Source organism: Urtica dioica, chromosome 2 (assembly GCF_054948205.1).
Source record: "Urtica dioica subsp. dioica isolate 48M chromosome 2, U.dioica_male_clone48M_v1_H2, whole genome shotgun sequence".
NCBI classification, from domain to species: Eukaryota; Viridiplantae; Streptophyta; class Magnoliopsida; order Rosales; family Urticaceae; genus Urtica; species Urtica dioica.
The window spans coordinates 3443951-3464027 of record NC_142757.1 but is presented as its reverse complement, the minus strand read 5'-3'; positions in this window follow the sequence as shown (position 1 = coordinate 3464027).

Below are 20077 nucleotides of genomic sequence, written 5' to 3'. Positions count from 1 at the left end.
TATTCGACTCGAGGAGTGAACTCAACTTGAGGAGAAACGTAGAGTCGGCACGTGGAGTAGCTTGTCGACTCGTGGACTCGGTATTCGACTCGAGGAGTGAACTCAACTCGAGGAGAAACGTATAGTCGGAACGAGCAGTAGCTTGTCGACTCGTGGACTCGGTACTCGTCTTGAGGAGTGAACTCAGCTCGAGGAGAAACGTAGAGTCGGAACGAGGAGTAGCTTGTCGACTCGTAGACTCGGTATTCGACTCGAGGAGTGAACTCAACTCGAGGAGAAATGTAGAGTCGGCACGAGGAGTAGCTAGTCGACTCGTGGACTCGGTACTCGGCTCGAGGAGCGAAATCAACTCGAGGAGTGAACTTAACTCGAGGAGCGAGCTCAACTCGAGGAGAAATGTAGACTCGGCACGAGGAGTAGCTTGTCGACTCGTGGACTCGGTATTCGACTCGAGGAGTGAACTCAACTCCATGAGAAATGTAGAGTCGGCACGAGGAGTAGCTTGTCGACTCGTGGACTCGGTATTCGACTCGAGGAGTGAACTCAACTCGAGGAGAAACGTAGAGTCGGCACGAGGAGTAGGTTGTCGCCTCGTGGACTCGGTATTCGACTCGAGGAGTAAACTCAACTCGAGGAGAAACGTAGAGTCGGCATGAGGAGTAGCTTGTCGACTCGTGGACTCGTTATTTGACTCGAGGAGTGAACTCAACTCGAGAAGTGAACTTAACTCGAGGAGCGAGCTCAACTCGAGGAGAAATGTAGAGTCGGCACGAGGAGTAGTTTGTCGACTCGTGGAATCGTTATTCGACTCGAGGAGTGAACTCAACTCGAGGAGAAATGTAGAGTCGGCATGAGGAGTAGCTTGTCGACTCGTGGACTCGGTATTCGACTCGAGGAGTGAACTCAACTCGAGGAGAAACGTAGAGTCGGCACGAGGAGTAGGTTGTCGCCTCGTGGACTCGGTATTCGACTCGAGGAGTGAACTCAACTCGAGGAGAAACGTAGAGTTGGCACGAGGAGTAGCTTGTCGACTCGTGGAGTCGGTACTCGACTCGAGGAGTGAACTCAACTCGAGGAGAAACGTAGAGTCGGCACGAGGAGTAGGTTGTCGACTCGTGGACTCGGTATTCGACTCGAGGAGTGAACTCAACTCGAGGAGAAATGTAGAGTCGGCACGAGGAGTAGCTAGTCGACTCGTGGACTCGGTACTCGACTTGAGGAGCGAAATCAACTCGAGGAGTGAACTTAACTCGAGGAGCGAGCTCAACTCGAGGAGAAATGTAGAGTCGGCACGAGGAGTAGCTTGTCGACTCGTGGACTCGGTATTCGACTCAAGGAGTGAACTCAACTCCATGAGAAATGTAGAGTCGGCACGAGGAGTACCTAGTCGACTCGTGGACTCGGTATTCGACTCGAGGAGTGAACTCAACTCGAGAAGTGAACTTAACTCGAGGAGCGAGCTCAACTCGAGGAGAAATGTAGAGTCGGCACGAGGAGTAGTTTGTCGACTCATGGACTCGGTATTCGACTCGAGGAGCGAGCTCAACTCGAGGAGAAATGTAGAGTCGGCACGAGGAGTAGCTTGTCGACTCGTGGACTCGGTATTCGACTCGAGGAGAAATGTAGAGTCGGCACGAGGAGTAGCTTGTCGACTCGTGGACTCGGTATTCGACTCGAGGAGTGAACTTAACTCGAGGAGAAACGTAGAGTCGGCACGAGGAGTAGGTTGTCGCCTTGTGGACTCGGTATTCGACTCGAGGAGTGAACTCAACTCGAGGAGAAATGTAGAGTTGGCACGAGGAGTAGGTAGTCGACTCGTGGACTCGGTACTCGACTCGAGGAGCGAAATAAACTCGAGGAGTGAACTTAACTCGAGGAGCGAGCTCAACTCGAGGAGAAATGTAGAGTCGGCACGAGGAGTAGCTTGTCGACTCGTGGACTCGGTATTCGACTCGAGGAGTGAACTCAACTTGAGGAGAAACGTAGAGTCGGCACGTGGAGTAGCTTGTCGACTCGTGGACTCGGTATTCGACTCGAGGAGTGAACTCAACTCGAGGAGAAACGTATAGTCGGAACGAGCAGTAGCTTGTCGACTCGTGGACTCGGTACTCGTCTTGAGGAGTGAACTCAGCTCGAGGAGAAACGTAGAGTCGGAACGAGGAGTAGCTTGTCGACTCGTGGACTCGGTATTCGACTCGAGGAGTGAACTCAACTCGAGGAGAAATGTAGAGTCGGCACGAGGAGTAGCTAGTCGACTCGTGGACTCGGTACTCGGCTCGAGGAGCGAAATCAACTCGAGGAGTGAACTTAACTCGAGGAGCGAGCTCAACTCGAGGAGAAATGTAGACTCGGCACGAGGAGTAGCTTGTCGACTCGTGGACTCGGTATTCGACTCGAGGAGTGAACTCAACTCCATGAGAAATGTAGAGTCGGCACGAGGAGTAGCTTGTCGACTCGTGGACTCGGTATTCGACTCGAGGAGTGAACTCAACTCGAGGAGAAACGTAGAGTCGGCACGAGGAGTAGGTTGTCGCCTCGTGGACTCGGTATTCGACTCGAGGAGTAAACTCAACTCGAGGAGAAACGTAGAGTCGGCACGAGGAGTAGCTTGTCGACTCGTGGAGTCGGTACTCAACTCGAGGAGTGAACTCAACTCGAGGAGAAACGTAGAGTCGGAACGAGGAGTAGCTTGTCGACTCGTGGACTCGGTACTCGACTCGAGGAGTGAACTCAACTCGAGGAGAAACGTAGAGTCGGAACGAGGAGTAGCTTGTCGACTCGTGGACTCGGTATTCGACTCGAGGAGTGAACTCAACTCGAGGAGAAATTTAGAGTCGGCACGAGGAGTAGCTAGTCGACTCGTGGACTCGGTACTCGACTCGAGGAGCGAAATCAACTCGAGGAGTGAACTTAACTCGAGGAGCGAGCTCAACTCGAGGAGAAATGTAGAGTCGGCACAAGGAGTAGCTAGTCGACTCGTGGAATCGGTATTTGACTCGAGGAGTGAACTCAACTCGAGAAGTGAACTTAACTCGAGGAGCGAGCTCAACTCGAGGAGAAATGTAGAGTCGGCACGAGGAGTAGTTTGTCGACTCGTGGAATCGGTATTCGAATCGAGGAGTGAACTCAACTCGAGGAGAAACGTAGAGTCGGCACGAGGAGTAGGTTGTCGCCTCGTGGACTCGGTATTCGACTCGAGGAGTGAACTCAACTCGAGGAGAAACGTAGAGGTGGCACGAGGAGTAGCTTGTCGACTCGTGGAGTCGGTACTCGACTCGAGGAGTGAACTCAACTCGAGGAGAAACGTAGAGTCGGCACGAGGAGTAGGTTGTCGACTCGTGGACTCGGTATTCGACTCGAGGAGTGAACTCAACTCGAGGAGAAATGTAGAGTCGGCACGAGGAGTAGCTAGTCGACTCGTGGACTCGGTACTCGACTTGAGGAGCGAAATCAACTCGAGGAGTGAACTTAACTCGAGGAGCGAGCTCAACTCGAGGAGAAATGTAGAGTCGGCACGAGGAGTAGCTTGTCGACTCGTGGACTCGGTATTCGACTCCAGGAGTGAACTCAACTCCATGAGAAATGTAGAGTCGGCACGAGGAGTAGCTAGTCGACTCGTGGACTCGGTATTCGACACGAGGATTGAACTCAACTCGAGAAGTGAACTTAACTCGAGGAGCGAGCTCAACTCGAGGAGAAATGTAGAGTCGGCACGAGGAGTAGTTTGTCGACTCGTGGACTCGGTATTCGACTCGAGGAGCGAGCTCAACTCGAGGAGAAATGTAGAGTCGGCACGAGGAGTAGCTTGTCGATTCCTGGACTCGGTATTCGACTCGAGGAGTGAACTCAACTCGAGGAGAAACGTAGAGTCGGCACGAGGAGTAGGTTGTCGCCTCGTGGACTCGGTATTCGACTCGAGGAGTGAACTCAACTCGAGGAGAAATGTAGAGTCGGCACGAGGAGTAGGTAGTCGACTCGTGGACTCGGAACTCGACTCGAGGAGCGAAATAAACTCGAGGAGTGAACTTAACTCGAGGAACGAGCTCAACTCGAGGAGAAATGTAGACTCGGCACGAGGAGTAGCTTGTCGACTCGTGACTCGTTATTCAACTCGAGGAGTGAACTCAACTCCATGAGAAATGTAGAGTCAGCACGAGGAGTAGCTTGTCGACTCGTGGACTCGGTATTCGACTCGAGGAGTGAACTCAACTCGAGGAGAAACGTAGAGTCGGAACGAGGAGTAGCTTGTCGACTCGTGGACTCGGTATTCGACTCGAGGAGTGAACTCAACTCGAGGAGAAATGTAGAGTCGGCACGAGGAGTAGCTAGTCGACTCGTGGACTCGGTACTCGACTCGAGGAGCGAAATCAACTCGAGGAGTGAACTTAACTCGAGGAGCGAGCTCAACTCGAGGAGAAATGTAGAGTCGGCACGAGGAGTAGCTAGTCGACTCGTGGACTCGGTATTTGACTCGAGGAGTGAACTCAACTCGAGAAGTGAACTTAACTCGAGGAGCGAGCTCAACTCGAGGAGAAATGTAGAGTCGGCACGAGGAGTAGTTTGTCGACTCGTGGAATCGTTATTCGACTCGAGGAGTGAACTCAACTCGAGGAGAAATGTAGAGTCGGCACGAGGAGTAGCTTGTCGACTCGTGGACTCGGTATTCGACTCGAGGAGTGAACTCAACTCGAGGAGAAACGTAGAGTCGGCACGAGGAGTAGGTTGTCGCCTCGTGGACTCGGTATTCGACTCGAGGAGTGAACTCAACTCGAGGAGAAACGTAGAGTTGGCACGAGGAGTAGCTTGTCGACTCGTGGAGTCGGTACTCGACTCGAGGAGTGAACTCAACTCGAGGAGAAATGTAGAGTCGGCACGAGGAGTAGCTAGTCGACTCGTGGACTCGGTACTCGACTCGAGGAGCGAAATCAACTCGAGGAGTGAACTTAACTCGAGGAGCGAGCTCAACTCGAGGAGAAATGTAGAGTCGGCACGAGGAGTAGCTTGTCGACTCGTGGACTCGGTATTCGACTCAAGGAGTGAACTCAACTCCATGAGAAATGTAGAGTCGGCACGAGGAGTAGCTAGTCGACTCGTGGACTCGGTATTCGACTCGAGGATTGAACTCAACTCGAGAAGTGAACTTAACTCGAGGAGCGAGCTCAACTCGAGGAGAAATGTAGAGTCGGCACGAGGAGTAGCTTGTCGATTCGTGGACTCGGTATTCGACTCGAGGAGTGAACTCAACTCGAGGAGAAATGTAGAGTCGGCACGAGGAGTAGCTTGTCGACTCGTGGACTCAGTATTCGACTCGAGGAGTGAACTCAACTCGAGGAGAAATGTAGAGTCGGCACGAGGAGTAGCTTGTCGATTCGTGGACTCGGTATTCGACTCGAGGAGTGAACTCCACTCGAGGAGAAATGTAGAGTCGGCACGAGGAGTAGCTTGTCGACTCGTGGACTCGGTATTCGACTCGAGGAGTGAACTCAACTCGAGGAGAAACGTAGAGTCGGCACGAGGAGTAGGTTGTCGCCTCGTGGACTCGGTATTCGACTCGAGGAGTGAACTCAACTCGAGGAGAAATGTAGAGTCGGCACGAGTAGTAGGTAGTCGACTCGTGACCTCGGAACTCAACTCGAGGAGCGAAATAAACTCGAGGAGTCAACTTAACTCGAGGAACGAGCTCAACTCGAGGAGAAATGTAGACTCGGCACGAGGAGTAGCTTGTCGACTCGTGACTCGGTATTTGACTCGAGGAGTGAGCTCAACTCCATGAGAAATGTAGAGTCAGCACGAGGAGTAGCTTGTCGACTCGTGGACTCGGTATTCGACTCGAGGAGTGAACTCAACTCGAGGAGAAACGTAGAGTCGGAACGAGGAGTAGCTTGTCGACTCGTGGACTCGGTATTCGACTCGAGGAGTGAACTCAACTCGAGGAGAAATGTAGAGTCGGCACGAGGAGTAGCTAGTCGACTCGTGGACTCGGTACTCGACTCGAGGAGTGAACTCAACTCGAGAAGTGAACTTAACTCGAGGAGCGAGCTCAACTCGAGGAGAAATGTAGAGTCGACACGAGGAGTAGATTGTCGACTCGTGGAATCGGTATTCGACTCGAGGAGTGAACTCAACTCGAGGAGAAATGTAGAGTCGGCACGAGGAGTAGCTTGTCGACTCGTGGACTCGGTATTCGACTCGAGGAGTGAACTCAACTCGAGGAGAAACGTAGAGTCGGCACGAGGAGTAGGTTGTCGCCTCGTGGACTCGGTATTCGACTCGAGGAGTGAACTCAACTCGAGATGAAACGTAGAGTTGGCACGAGGAGTAGCTTGTCGACTCGTGGAGTCGGTACTCGACTCGAGGAGTGAACTCAACTCGAGGCGAAACGTAGAGTCGGCACGAGGAGTAGGTTGTCGACTCGTGGACTCGGTATTCGACTCGAGGAGTGAACTCAACTCGATGAGAAATGTAGAGTCGGCACGAGGAGTAGCTAGTCGACTCGTGGACTCGGTACTCGACTTGAGGAGCGAAATCAACTCGAGGAATGAACTTAACTCGAGGAGCAAGCTCAACTCGAGGAGAAATGTAGAGTCGGCACGAGGAGTAGCTTGTCGACTCGTGGACTAGGTATTCGACTCAAGGAGTGAACTCAACTCCATGAGAAATGTAGAGTCGGCACGAGGAGTAGCTAGTCGACTCGTGGACTGGGTATTCGACTCGAGGAGTGAACTCAACTCGAGAAGTGAACTTAACTCGAGGAGCGAGCTCAACTCGAGGAGAAATGTAGAGTCGGCACGAGGAGTAGTTTGTCGACTCGTGGACTCGGTATTCGACTCGAGGAGCGAGCTCAACTCGAGGAGAAATGAAGAGTCGGCACGTGGAGTAGGTTGTCGACTCGTGGACTCGGTATTCGACTCGAGGAGTGAACTCAACTCGAGGAGAAATGTAGAGTCGGCACGAGGAGTAGGTAGTCGACTCGTGGACTCGGTACTCGACTCGAGGAGCAAAATAAACTCGAGGAGTGAACTTAACTCGAGGAGCGAGCTCAACTCGAGGAGAAATGTAGAGTCGGCACGAGGAGTAGCTTGTCGACTCGTGGACTCGGTATTCGACTCGAGGAGTGAACTCAACTCCATGAGAAATGTAGAGTCGGCACGAGGAGTAGCTTGTCGACTCGTGGACTCGGTATTCGACTCGAGGAGAAACGTAGAGTCGGCACGAGGAGTAGGTTGTCGCCTCGTGGACTCGGTATTCGACTCGAGGAGTGAACTCAACTCGAGGAGAAACGTAGAGTCGGCACGAGGAGTAGCTTGTCGACTCGTGGAGTCGGTACTCGACTCGAGGAGTGAACTCAACTCGAGGAGAAACGTAGAGTCGGAACGAGGAGTAGCTTATCGACTCGTGGACTCGGTACTCGACTCGAGGAGTGAACTCAACTCGAGGAGAAACGTAGAGTCGGAACGAGGAGTAGCTTGTCGACTCGTGGACTCGGTATTCGACTCGAGGAGTGAACTAAACTCGAGGAGAAATGTAGAGTCGGCACGAGGAGTAGCTAGTCGACTCGTGGACTCGGTACTCGACTCGAGGAGCGAAATAAACTCGAGGAGTGAACTTAACTCGAGGAGCGAGCTCAACTCGAGGAGAAATGTAGAGTCGGCACGAGGAGTAGCTAGTCGACTCGTGGACTGGGTATTCGACTCGAGGAGTGAACTCAACTCGAGAAGTGAACTTAACTCGAGGAGCGAGCTCAACTCGAGGAGAAATGTAGAGTCGGCACGAGGAGTAGTTTGTCGACTCGTGGACTCGGTATTCGACTCGAGGAGCGAGCTCAACTCGAGGAGAAATGAAGAGTCGGCACGAGGAGTAGGTTGTCGACTCGTGGACTCGGTATTCGACTCGAGGAGTGAACTCAACTCGAGGAGAAATGTAGAGTCGGCACGAGGAGTAGCTTGTCGACTCGTGGACTCGGTATTCGACTCGAGGAGTGAACTCAACTCGAGGAGAAACGTAGAGTCGGCACGAGGAGTAGGTTGTCGCCTCGTGGACTCGGTATTCGACTCGAGGAGTGAACTCAACTCGAGGAGAAATGTAGAGTCGGCACGAGGAGTAGGTAGTCGACTCGTGGACTCGGTACTCGACTCGAGGAGCAAAATAAACTCGAGGAGTGAACTTAACTGGAGGAGCGAGCTCAACTCGAGGAGAAATGTAGAGTCGGCACGAGGAGTAGCTTGTCGACTCGTGGACTCGGTATTCGACTCGAGGAGTGAACTTAACTTGAGGAGAAACGTAGAGTCGGCACGAGGAGTAGCTTGTCGGCTCGTGGACTCGGTATTCGACTTGAGGAGTGAACTCAACTCGAGGAGAAATGTAGAGTCGGAACGAGGAGTAGCTTGTTGACTCGTGGACTCGGTACTCGTCTTGAGGAGTGAACTCAGCTCGAGGAGAAACGTAGAGTCGGAACGAGGAGTAGCTTGTCGACTCGTGGACTCCGTATTCGACTCGAGGAGTGAACTCAACTCGAGGAGAAATGTAGAGTCGGCACGAGGAGTAGATAGTCGACTCGTGGACTCGGTACTCGGCTCGAGGAGGGAAATCAACTCGAGGAGTGAACTTAACTCGAGGAGCGAGCTCAACTCGAGGAGAAATGTAGAGTCGGCACGAGGAGTAGGTTGTCGACTCGTGGACTCGGTATTCGACTCGAGGAGTGAACTCAACTCCATGAGAAATGTAGAGTCGGCACGAGGAGTAGCTTGTCGACTCGTGGACTCGGTATTCGACTCGAGGAGAAACGTAGAGTCGGCACGAGGAGTAGGTTGTCGCCTCGTGGACTCGGTATTCGACTCGAGGAGTGAACTCAACTCGAGGAGAAACGTAGAGTCGGCACGAGGAGTAGCTTGTCGACTCGTGGAGTCGGTACTCGACTCGAGGAGTGAACTCAACTCGAGGAGAAACGTAGAGTCGGAACGAGGAGTAGCTTGTCGACTCGTGGACTCGGTACTCGACTCGAGGAGTGAACTCAACTCGAGGAGAAACGTAGAGTCGGAACGAGGAGTAGCTTGTCGACTCGTGGACTCGGTATTCGACTCGAGGAGTGAACTAAACTCGAGGAGAAATGTAGAGTCGGCACGAGGAGTAGCTAGTCGACTCGTGGACTCGGTACTCGACTCGAGGAGCGAAATAAACTCGAGGAGTGAACTTAACTCGAGGAGCGAGCTCAACTCGAGGAGAAATGTAGAGTCGGCACGAGGAGTAGCTTGTCGACTCATGGACTCGGTATTCGACTCGAGGAGTGAACTCAACTTGAGGAGAAATGTAGAGTCGGCACGAGGAGTAGCTTGTCGACTCGTGGACTCGGTATTCGACTCGAGGAGTGAACTCAACTCGAGGAGAAACGTAGAGTCGGAACGAGGAGTAGCTTGTCGACTCGTGGACTCCGTATTCGACTCGAGGAGTGAACTCAACTCGAGGAGAAATGTAGAGTCGGCACGAGGAGTAGATAGTCGACTCGTGGACTCGGTACTCGGCTCGAGGAGGGAAATCAACTCGAGGAGTGAACTTAACTCGAGGAGCGAGCTCAACTCGAGGAGAAATGTAGAGTCGGCACGAGGAGTAGGTTGTCGACTCGTGGACTCGGTATTCGACTCGAGGAGTGAACTCAACTCCATGAGAAATGTAGAGTCGGCACGAGGAGTAGCTTGTCGACTCGTGGACTCGGTATTCGACTCGAGGAGAAACGTAGAGTCGGCACGAGGAGTAGGTTGTCGCCTCGTGGACTCGGTATTCGACTCGAGGAGTGAACTCAACTCGAGGAGAAACGTAGAGTCGGCACGAGGAGTAGCTTGTCGACTCGTGGAGTCGGTACTCGACTCGAGGAGTGAACTCAACTCGAGGAGAAACGTAGAGTCGGAACGAGGAGTAGCTTGTCGACTCGTGGACTCGGTACTCGACTCGAGGAGTGAACTCAACTCGAGGAGAAACGTAGAGTCGGAACGAGGAGTAGCTTGTCGACTCGTGGACTCGGTATTCGACTCGAGGAGTGAACTAAACTCGAGGAGAAATGTAGAGTCGGCACGAGGAGTAGCTAGTCGACTCGTGGACTCGGTACTCGACTCGAGGAGCGAAATAAACTCGAGGAGTGAACTTAACTCGAGGAGCGAGCTCAACTCGAGGAGAAATGTAGAGTCGGCACGAGGAGTAGCTTGTCGACTCATGGACTCGGTATTCAACTCGAGGAGTGAACTCAACTTGAGGAGAAATGTAGAGTCGGCACGAGGAGTAGCTTGTCGACTCGTGGACTCGGTATTCGACTCGAGGAGTGAACTCAACTCGAGGAGAAACGTAGAGTCGGAACGAGGAGTAGCTTGTCGACTCGTGGACTCGGTACTCGTCTTGAGGAGTGAACTCAGCTCGAGGAGAAACGTAGAGTCGGAACGAGGAGTAGCTTGTCGACTCGTGGACTCCGTATTCGACTCGAGGAGTGAACTCAACTCGAGGAGAAATGTTGAGTCGGCACGAGGAGTAGCTAGTCGACTCGTGGACTCGGTACTCGGCTCGAGGAGCGAAATCAACTCGAGGAGTGAACTTAACTCGAGGAGCGAGCTCAACTCGAGGAGAAATGTAGAGTCGGCACGAGGAGTAGGTTGTCGACTCGTGGACTCGGTATTCGACTCGAGGAGTGAACTCAACTCGAGGAGAAATGTAGAGTCGGCACGAGGAGTAGCTAGTCGACTCGTGGACTCGGTACTCGGCTCGAGGAGCGAAATCAACTCGAGGAGTGAACTTAACTCGAGGAGTGAACTCAACTCCATGAGAAATGTAGAGTCAGCCCGAGGAGTAGCTTGTCGACTCGTGGACTCGTTATTCGACTCGAGGAGTGAACTCAACTCGAGGAGAAATGTAGAGTCGGCACGAGGAGTAGCTAGTCGACTCGTGGACTCGGTACTCGGCTCGAGGAGCGAAATCAACTCGAGGAGTGAACTTAACTCGAGGAGCGAGCTCAACTCGAGGAGAAATGTAGAGTCGGCACGAGGAGTAGGTTGTCGACTCGTGGACTCGGTATTCGACTCGAGGAGTGAACTCAACTCCATGAGAAATGTAGAGTCGGCACGAGGAGTAGCTTGTCGACTCGTGGACTCGGTATTCGACTCGAGGAGTGAACTCAACTCGAGGAGAAACGTAGAGTCGGCACGAGGAGTAGGTTGTCGCCTCGTGGACTCGGTATTCGACTCGAGGAGTGAACTCAACTCGAGGAGAAACGTAGAGTCGGAACGAGGAGTAGCTTGTCGACTCGTGGACTCGGTATTCGACTCGAGGAGAAACGTAGAGTCGGCACGAGGAGTAGCTTGTCGACTCGTGGAGTCGGTACTCGACTCGAGGAGTGAACTCAACTCGAGGAGAAACGTAGAGTCGGAACGAGGAGTAGCTTGTCGACTCGTGGACTCGCTACTCGACTCGAGGAATGAACTCAACTCGAGGAGAAACGTAGAGTCGGAACGAGGAGTAGCTTGTCGACTCGTGGACTCGGTATTCGACTCGAGGAGTGAACTAAACTCGAGGAGAAATGTAGAGTCGGCACGAGGAGTAGCTAGTCGACTCGTGGACTCAGTACTCGACTCGAGGAGCGAAATAAACTCGAGGAGTGAACTTAACTCGAGGAGCGAGCTCAACTCGAGGAGAAATGTAGAGTCGGCACGAGGAGTAGCTTGTCGACTCATGGACTCGGTATTCGACTCGAGGAGTGAACTCAACTTGAGGAGAAATGTAGAGTCGGCACGAGGAGTAGCTTGTCGACTCGTGGACTCGGTATTCGACTCGAGGAGTGAACTCAACTCGAGGAGAAACGTAGAGTCGGAACGAGGAGTAGCTTGTCGACTCGTGGACTCGGTACTCGTCTTGAGGAGTGAACTCAGCTCGAGGAGAAACGTAGAGTCGGAACGAGGAGTAGCTTGTCGACTCGTGGACTCCGTATTCGACTCGAGGAGTGAACTCAACTCGAGGAGAAATGTAGAGTCGGCACGAGGAGTAGCTAGTCGACTCGTGGACTCGGTACTCGGCTCGAGGAGCGAAATCAACTCGAGGAGTGAACTTAACTCGAGGAGCGAGCTCAACTCGAGGAGAAATGTAGAGTCGGCACGAGGAGTAGGTTGTCGACTCGTGGACTCGGTATTCGACTCGAGGAGTGAACTCAACTCCATGAGAAATGTAGAGTCGGCACGAGGAGTAGCTTGTCGACTCGTGGACTCGGTATTCGACTCGAGGAGTGAACTCAACTCGAGGAGAAATGTAGAGTCGGCACGAGGAGTAGCTTTTCGACTCGTGGACTCGGTATTCGACTCGAGGAGTGAACTCAACTCGAGGAGAAACGTAGAGTCGGAACGAGGAGTAGCTTGTTGACTCGTGGACTCGGTACTCGTCTTGAAGAGTGAACTCAGCTCGAGGAGAAACGTAGAGTCGGAACGAGGAGTAGCTTGTCGACTCGTGGACTCCGTATTCGACTCGAGGAGTGAACTCAACTCGAGGAGAAATGTAGAGTCGGCACGAGGAGTAGCTAGTCTACTCGTGGACTCGGTACTAGACTCGAGGAGCGAAATAAACTCGAGGAGTAAACTTAACTCGAGGAGCGAGCTCAACTCGAGGGGAAATGTAGAGTCGGCACGAGGAGTAGCTTGTCGACTCGTGGACTCGGTATTCGACTCGAGGAGTGAACTCAACTTGAGGAGAAATGTAGAGTCGGCACGAGGAGTAGCTTGTTGACTCATGGACTCGGTATTCGACTCGAGGAGTGAACTCAACTCGAGGAGAAACGTAGAGTCGGAACGAGGAGTAGCTTGTCGACTCGTGGACTCGGTACTCGTCTTGAGGAGTGAACTCAGCTCGAGGAGAAACGTAGAGTCGGAACGAGGAGTAGCTTGTCGACTCGTGGACTCCGTATTCGACTCGAGGAGTGAACTCAACTCGAGGAGAAATGTAGAGTCGGCACGAGGAGTAGCTAGTCGACTCGTGGACTCGGTACTCAGCTCGAGGAGCAAAATCAACTCGAGGAGTGAACTTAACTCGAGGAGCGAGCTCAACTCGAGGAGAAATGTAGAGTCGGCACGAGGAGTAGGTTGTCGACTCGTGGACTCGGTATTCGACTTGAGGAGTGAACTCAACTCCATGAGAAATGTAGAGTCGGCACGAGGAGTAGCTTGTCGACTCGTGGACTCGGTATTCGACTCGAGGAGTGAACTCAACTCGAGGAGAAACGTAGAGTCGGAACGAGGAGTAGCTTGTCGACTCGTGGACTCGGTATTCGACTCGAGGAGAAACGTAGAGTCGGCACGAGGAGTAGCTTGTCGACTCGTGGAGTCGGTACTCGACTCGAGGAGTGAACTCAACTCGAGGAGAAACGTAGAGTCGGAACGAGGAGTAGCTTGTCGACTCGTGGACTCGGTACTCGACTCGAGGAATGAACTCAACTCGAGGAGAAACGTAGAGTCGGAACGAGGAGTAGCTTGTCGACTCGTGGACTCGGTATTCGACTCGAGGAGTGAACTAAACTCGAGGAGAAATGTAGAGTCGGCACGAGGAGTAGCTAGTCGACTCGTGGACTCGGTACTCGACTCGAGGAGCGAAATAAACTCGAGGAGTGAACTTAACTCGAGGAGCGAGCTCAACTCGAGGAGAAATGTAGAGTCGGCACGAGGAGTAGCTTGTCGACTCATGGACTCGGTATTCGACTCGAGGAGTGAACTCAACTTGAGGAGAAATGTAGAGTCGGCACGAGGAGTAGCTTGTCGACTCGTGGACTCGGTATTCGACTCGAGGAGTGAACTCAACTCGAGGAGAAACGTAGAGTCGGAACGAGGAGTAGCTTGTCGACTCGTGGACTCGGTACTCGTCTTGAGGAGTGAACTCAGCTCGAGGAGAAACGTAGAGTCGGAACGAGGAGTAGCTTGTCGACTCGTGGACTCCGTATTCGACTCGAGGAGTGAACTCAACTCGAGGAGAAATGTAGAGTCGGCACGAGGAGTAGCTAGTCGACTCGTGGACTCGGTACTCGGCTCGAGGAGCGAAATCAACTCGAGGAGTGAACTTAACTCGAGGAGCGAGCTCAACTCGAGGAGAAATGTAGAGTCGGCACGAGGAGTAGGTTGTCGACTCGTGGACTCGGTATTCGACTCGAGGAGTGAACTCAACTCCATGAGAAATGTAGAGTCGGCACGAGGAGTAGCTTGTCGACTCGTGGACTCGGTATTCGACTCGAGGAGTGAACTCAACTCGAGGAGAAATGTAGAGTCGGCACGAGGAGTAGCTTTTCGACTCGTGGACTCGGTATTCGACTCGAGGAGTGAACTCAACTCGAGGAGAAACGTAGAGTCGGAACGAGGAGTAGCTTGTTGACTCGTGGACTCGGTACTCGTCTTGAAGAGTGAACTCAGCTCGAGGAGAAACGTAGAGTCGGAACGAGGAGTAGCTTGTCGACTCGTGGACTCCGTATTCGACTCGAGGAGTGAACTCAACTCGAGGAGAAATGTAGAGTCGGCACGAGGAGTAGCTAGTCTACTCGTGGACTCGGTACTAGACTCGAGGAGCGAAATAAACTCGAGGAGTAAACTTAACTCGAGGAGCGAGCTCAACTCGAGGGGAAATGTAGAGTCGGCACGAGGAGTAGCTTGTCGACTCGTGGACTCGGTATTCGACTCGAGGAGTGAACTCAACTTGAGGAGAAATGTAGAGTCGGCACGAGGAGTAGCTTGTTGACTCATGGACTCGGTATTCGACTCGAGGAGTGAACTCAACTCGAGGAGAAACGTAGAGTCGGAACGAGGAGTAGCTTGTCGACTCGTGGACTCGGTACTCGTCTTGAGGAGTGAACTCAGCTCGAGGAGAAACGTAGAGTCGGAACGAGGAGTAGCTTGTCGACTCGTGGACTCCGTATTCGACTCGAGGAGTGAACTCAACTCGAGGAGAAATGTAGAGTCGGCACGAGGAGTAGCTAGTCGACTCGTGGACTCGGTACTCAGCTCGAGGAGCGAAATCAACTCGAGGAGTGAACTTAACTCGAGGAGCGAGCTCAACTCGAGGAGAAATGTAGAGTCGGCACGAGGAGTAGGTTGTCGACTCGTGGACTCGGTATTCGACTTGAGGAGTGAACTCAACTCCATGAGAAATGTAGAGTCGGCACGAGGAGTAGCTTGTCGACTCGTGGACTCGGTATTCGACTCGAGGAGTGAACTCAACTCGAGGAGAAACGTAGAGTCGGCACGAGGAGTAGGTTGTCGCCTCGTGGACTCGGTATTCGACTCGAGGAGTGAACTCAACTCGAGGAGAAACGTAGAGTCGGCACGAGGAGTAGCTTGTCGACTCGTGGAGTCGGTACTCGACTCGAGGAGTGAACTCAACTCGAGGAGAAACGTAGAGTCGGAACGAGGAGTAGCTTGTCGACTCGTGGACTCGGTACTCGACTCGAGGAGTGAACTCAACTCGAGGAGAAACGTAGAGTCGGAACGAGGAGTAGCTTGTCGACTCGTGGACTCGGTATTCGACTCGAGGAGTGAACTAAACTCGAGGAGAAATGTAGAGTCGGCACGAGGAGTAGCTAGTCGACTCGTGGACTCGGTACTCGACTCGAGGAGCGAAATAAACTCGAGGAGTGAACTTAACTCGAGGAGCGAGCTCAACTCGAGGAGAAATGTAGAGTCGGCACGAGGAGTAGCTTGTCGACTCATGGACTCGGTATTCGACTCGAGGAGTGAACTCAACTTGAGGAGAAATGTAGAGTCGGCACGAGGAGTAGCTTGTCGACTCGTGGACTCTGTATTCGACTCGAGGAGTGAACTCAACTCGAGGAGAAACGTAGAGTCGGAACGAGGAGTAGCTTGTCGACTCGTGGACTCGGTACTCGTCTTGAGGAGTGAACTCAGCTCGAGGAGAAACGTAGAGTCGGAACGAGGAGTAGCTTGTCGACTCGTGGACTCCGTATTCGACTCGAGGAGTGAACTCAACTCGAGGAGAAATGTAGAGTCGGCACGAGGAGTAGCTAGTCGACTCGTGGACTCGGTACTCGGCTCGAGGAGCGAAATCAACTCGAGGAGTGAACTTAACTCGAGGAGCGAGCTCAACTCGAGGAGAAATGTAGAGTCGGCACGAGGAGTAGGTTGTCGACTCGTGGACTCGGTATTCGACTCGAGGAGTGAACTCAACTCCATGAGAAATGTAGAGTCGGCACGAGGAGTAGCTTGTCGACTCGTGGACTCGGTATTCGACTCGAGGAGTGAACTCAACTCGAGGAGAAATGTAGAGTCGGCACGAGGAGTAGCTAGTCGACTCGTGGACTCGGTACTCGACTCGAGGAGCGAAATAAACTCGAGGAGTGAACTTAACTCGAGGAGCGAGCTCAACTCGAGGAGAAATGTAGAGTCGGCACGAGGAGTAGCTTGTCGACTCATGGACTCGGTATTCGACTCGAGGAGTGAACTCAACTTGAGGAGAAATGTAGAGTCGGCACGAGGAGTAGCTTGTCGACTCGTGGACTCGGTATTCGACTCGAGGAGTGAACTCAACTCGAGGAGAAACGTAGAGTCGGAACGAGGAGTAGCTTGTCGACTCGTGGACTCGGTACTCGTCTTGAGGAGTGAACTCAGCTCGAGGAGAAACGTAGAGTCGGAACGAGGAGTAGCTTGTCGACTCGTGGACTCCGTATTCGACTCGAGGAGTGAACTCAACTCGAGGAGAAATGTAGAGTCGGCACGAGGAGTAGCTAGTCGACTCGTGGACTCGGTACTCGGCTCGAGGAGCGAAATCAACTCGAGGAGTGAACTTAACTCGAGGAGCGAGCTCAACTCGAGGAGAAATGTAGAGTCGGCACGAGGAGTAGGTTGTCGACTCGTGGACTCGGTATTCGACTCGAGGAGTGAACTCAACTCCATGAGAAATGTAGAGTCGGCACGAGGAGTAGCTTGTCGACTCGTGGACTCGGTATTCGACTCGAGGAGTGAACTCAACTCGAGGAGAAATGTAGAGTCGGCACGAGGAGTAGCTTTTCGACTCGTGGACTCGGTATTCGACTCGAGGAGTGAACTCAACTCGAGGAGAAACGTAGAGTCGGAACGAGGAGTAGCTTGTTGACTCGTGGACTCGGTACTCGTCTTGAAGAGTGAACTCAGCTCGAGGAGAAACGTAGAGTCGGAACGAGGAGTAGCTTGTCGACTCGTGGACTCCGTATTCGACTCGAGGAGTGAACTCAACTCGAGGAGAAATGTAGAGTCGGCACGAGGAGTAGCTAGTCTACTCGTGGACTCGGTACTAGACTCGAGGAGCGAAATAAACTCGAGGAGTAAACTTAACTCGAGGAGCGAGCTCAACTCGAGGGGAAATGTAGAGTCGGCACGAGGAGTAGCTTGTCGACTCGTGGACTCGGTATTCGACTCGAGGAGTGAACTCAACTTGAGGAGAAATGTAGAGTCGGCACGAGGAGTAGCTTGTTGACTCATGGACTCGGTATTCGACTCGAGGAGTGAACTCAACTCGAGGAGAAACGTAGAGTCGGAACGAGGAGTAGCTTGTCGACTCGTGGACTCGGTACTCGTCTTGAGGAGTGAACTCAGCTCGAGGAGAAACGTAGAGTCGGAACGAGGAGTAGCTTGTCGACTCGTGGACTCCGTATTCGACTCGAGGAGTGAACTCAACTCGAGGAGAAATGTAGAGTCGGCACGAGGAGTAGCTAGTCGACTCGTGGACTCGGTACTCAGCTCGAGGAGCGAAATCAACTCGAGGAGTGAACTTAACTCGAGGAGCGAGCTCAACTCGAGGAGAAATGTAGAGTCGGCACGAGGAGTAGGTTGTCGACTCGTGGACTCGGTATTCGACTTGAGGAGTGAACTCAACTCCATGAGAAATGTAGAGTCGGCACGAGGAGTAGCTTGTCGACTCGTGGACTCGGTATTCGACTCGAGGAGTGAACTCAACTCGAGGAGAAACGTAGAGTCGGCACGAGGAGTAGGTTGTCGCCTCGTGGACTCGGTATTCGACTCGAGGAGTGAACTCAACTCGAGGAGAAACGTAGAGTCGGCACGAGGAGTAGCTTGTCGACTCGTGGAGTCGGTACTCGACTCGAGGAGTGAACTCAACTCGAGGAGAAACGTAGAGTCGGAACGAGGAGTAGCTTGTCGACTCGTGGACTCGGTACTCGACTCGAGGAGTGAACTCAACTCGAGGAGAAACGTAGAGTCGGAACGAGGAGTAGCTTGTCGACTCGTGGACTCGGTATTCGACTCGAGGAGTGAACTAAACTCGAGGAGAAATGTAGAGTCGGCACGAGGAGTAGCTAGTCGACTCGTGGACTCGGTACTCGACTCGAGGAGCGAAATAAACTCGAGGAGTGAACTTAACTCGAGGAGCGAGCTCAACTCGAGGAGAAATGTAGAGTCGGCACGAGGAGTAGCTTGTCGACTCATGGACTCGGTATTCGACTCGAGGAGTGAACTCAACTTGAGGAGAAATGTAGAGTCGGCACGAGGAGTAGCTTGTCGACTCGTGGACTCTGTATTCGACTCGAGGAGTGAACTCAACTCGAGGAGAAACGTAGAGTCGGAACGAGGAGTAGCTTGTCGACTCGTGGACTCGGTACTCGTCTTGAGGAGTGAACTCAGCTCGAGGAGAAACGTAGAGTCGGAACGAGGAGTAGCTTGTCGACTCGTGGACTCCGTATTCGACTCGAGGAGTGAACTCAACTCGAGGAGAAATGTAGAGTCGGCACGAGGAGTAGCTAGTCGACTCGTGGACTCGGTACTCGGCTCGAGGAGCGAAATCAACTCGAGGAGTGAACTTAACTCGAGGAGCGAGCTCAACTCGAGGAGAAATGTAGAGTCGGCACGAGGAGTAGGTTGTCGACTCGTGGACTCGGTATTCGACTCGAGGAGTGAACTCAACTCCATGAGAAATGTAGAGTCGGCACGAGGAGTAGCTTGTCGACTCGTGGACTCGGTATTCGACTCGAGGAGTGAACTCAACTCGAGGAGAAATGTAGAGTCGGCACGAGGAGTAGCTAGTCGACTCGTGGACTCGGTACTCGACTCGAGGAGCGAAATAAACTCGAGGAGTGAACTTAACTCGAGGAGCGAGCTCAACTCGAGGAGAAATGTAGAGTCGGCACGAGGAGTAGCTTGTCGACTCATGGACTCGGTATTCGACTCGAGGAGTGAACTCAACTTGAGGAGAAATGTAGAGTCGGCACGAGGAGTAGCTTGTCGACTCGTGGACTCGGTATTCGACTCGAGGAGTGAACTCAACTCGAGGAGAAACGTAGAGTCGGAACGAGGAGTAGCTTGTCGACTCGTGGACTCGGTACTCGTCTTGAGGAGTGAACTCAGCTCGAGGAGAAACGTAGAGTCGGAACGAGGAGTAGCTTGTCGACTCGTGGACTCCGTATTCGACTCGAGGAGTGAACTCAACTCGAGGAGAAATGTAGAGTCGGCACGAGGAGTAGCTAGTCGACTCGTGGACTCGGTACTCGGCTCGAGGAGCGAAATCAACTCGAGGAGTGAACTTAACTCGAGGAGCGAGCTCAACTCGAGGAGAAATGTAGAGTCGGCACGAGGAGTAGGTTGTCGACTCGTGGACTCGGTATTCGACTCGAGGAGTGAACTCAACTCCATGAGAAATGTAGAGTCGGCACGAGGAGTAGCTTGTCGACTCGTGGACTCGGTATTCGACTCGAGGAGTGAACTCAACTCGAGGAGAAATGTAGAGTCGGCACGAGGAGTAGCTTTTCGACTCGTGGACTCGGTATTCGACTCGAGGAGTGAACTCAACTCGAGGAGAAACGTAGAGTCGGAACGAGGAGTAGCTTGTTGACTCGTGGACTCGGTACTCGTCTTGAAGAGTGAACTCAGCTCGAGGAGAAACGTAGAGTCGGAACGAGGAGTAGCTTGTCGACTCGTGGACTCCGTATTCGACTCGAGGAGTGAACTCAACTCGAGGAGAAATGTAGGGTCGGCACGAGGAGTAGCTAGTCTACTCGTGGACTCGGTACTAGACTCGAGGAGCGAAATAAACTCGAGGAGTAAACTTAACTCGAGGAGCGAGCTCAACTCGAGGGGAA